Source organism: Salvelinus sp. IW2-2015, linkage group LG11 (assembly GCF_002910315.2).
Source record: "Salvelinus sp. IW2-2015 linkage group LG11, ASM291031v2, whole genome shotgun sequence".
In the NCBI taxonomy this organism is placed as follows: Eukaryota; Metazoa; Chordata; class Actinopteri; order Salmoniformes; family Salmonidae; genus Salvelinus; species Salvelinus sp. IW2-2015.
This window is the reverse complement of record NC_036851.1, coordinates 2,430,082-2,432,016: the sequence shown is the minus strand read 5'-3', so window position 1 is coordinate 2,432,016 and position 1,935 is coordinate 2,430,082. Positions and strand designations below refer to the sequence as shown.

Here is a 1,935-nt window from a genome sequence, read left to right as displayed (position 1 = left end):
GCTCGGTTGATAAGTCTCCCTTTGTACACACCGCGTCGCTACTCACGATTGGATGGTTTAGTGAGGTCCTCGGATCGGCCGGCCCAGGTGGAGCTGCCGAGAAGACGATCAAACTTGACTATCTAGAGGAAGTAAAAGTCGTAACAAGGTTTCCGTAGTGAACCTGCGGAAGGATCATTAAGGGTTGCCAGCCGCCGGCATGGGGCTGTGCTCCAGAACCAAATCTGCTGTGGGTGGGTAGGGTATGGGGGCTCACGCCCCGCCTCTCCTTCCCTCGGCGGGTGTCTGGTCTAGCCTTCCCCGCTATTCTTTTTGCCTAAGGGTTGCCCCGAGCTCCATCCCTTTCCCCTTAGCCACGGCCACTGTATGGGGAAGTCGGCCGCTACCGAAGGGGACTGGGGGTGTCCGGTGAACCGGGACTTCCCGAAATGTAACCCATTTATAAGCGGCTTGAGTATCGCCAGTATCCTCGCGGGCCGGGGAACCCATTCAGCGGGTTTAATGTCTCCCCAGCCCTCACGGCGCTTCGGCGGGCGGAGGCCCCAACCAACCACTTGTCTTGAACTATGTCTCCTCTGGCGAAGTCGGGCGGGGGAAAGGAGGGCAACTCCCAACTCCGTCTAGCAACTAGCCTCTGGTACAAAAAAAAAGAGTACAACTCTTAGCGGTGGATCACTCGGCTCGTGCGTCGATGAAGAACGCAGGCTGCGAGAACTAATGTGAATTGCAGAACACATTGATCATCGACACTTCGAACGCATTTGCGGCTCCAGGTTCGCTGCTGTTCTGAGGGTCGCTTTGCATCAATCGGAACCTCCGGGTTTCCGCGGCTGGGCAGTCGCAGGCCGCCACCGTGCGGCGCCCGTGGTGCCCGCTCCCTTCCCGCCTCGCGGGAGGCGCCCACGTCCCCGCATGGTCGGCGCGGCTCCGGTGGACTCGTCTTCGTGCTGCCCCCGTACGCGTTGGGTTCTCGGGGTAGCGTTAGGTTTGGGCCGCGTACTTAGAGACAAAAATACAAACGTGTGGTTTTCGAGCCATCTGATACCATGTTTCAGTATGATATGTTGGATAAGGAATAAATACAGACTCCAATGTCAAGTTCAATGCCTTCTTCATGCATTGTAACAAATCTCAACGCGGAGTTCGGGAACAGTCAGGCTAGTCGATTACCTATCAACTAGACTCGTAACAAAAATGACTGATTTTACAGTTCATGAGGTTGCCCCTATGACCCCAATTTAAGGCACCTCCGGTTGGCACAGGAAGCTGAAAGTAAACACATATCCTCATTGGGGTAGGATTTTACAGAATCTTGAGTTTAAAGTCTTTACGTTAAGAAATTACTGATTTACACAGGGTTGAATGCAGTGTTCACAACTGCAGGTTAGGTATATCAAAACACCTTAAAGGGTGAATTTAACCACTCGGTGCTCCAGGAAGCTTAGAATCAACACAGATAGACCTCATAGAGGCTGATGAATGGTCATTGAAGACAGGTTCATAAGGCATTCATAACCCACATAAGCTTCAGGTTGAATTTAGGGAGCAGGTAATGTAGTCTTATGGGGAGAGAAGTCATTGCAAAATGTTGATGTTAACACCTGTTTTCACTGTTAAGGGTTAATGCCCATGGTCAAGGTTAGGCTTGCACAGATCGAGAGGACTTAGGAACGTTCCTGAGGTTGAATTGTGCTTCTAACCCTAACGGTTCTGCCGCTGTCACCCAAAAGCACCTGAAATTTAGGGCCAGGCTTCATTTTGGGCCTACTTTTTTTCACTGTTGCTGCGCTCAGAGCAAGCTAGGTCAAGCAGGGCATCTCATTGAACTCAGCATGGCCTAGAGACTATGTTGATGCCATTTTTACCTCTCTTGGGTAGGGGGCAGTTTTTGAATTTTGGATGAATGAGGTGCCCAATGTAAACTGCATGTTACTC

General features: G+C 51.5%; 1 pseudogene; it reads left to right on the top strand.

The window, feature by feature from the left end:
* The first annotated feature begins 656 nt into the window (after positions 1–656).
* On the top strand, positions 657–796 carry LOC111970811 (5.8S ribosomal RNA; annotated as a pseudogene).
* The last annotated feature ends 1,139 nt before the right edge of the window (positions 797–1,935 follow it).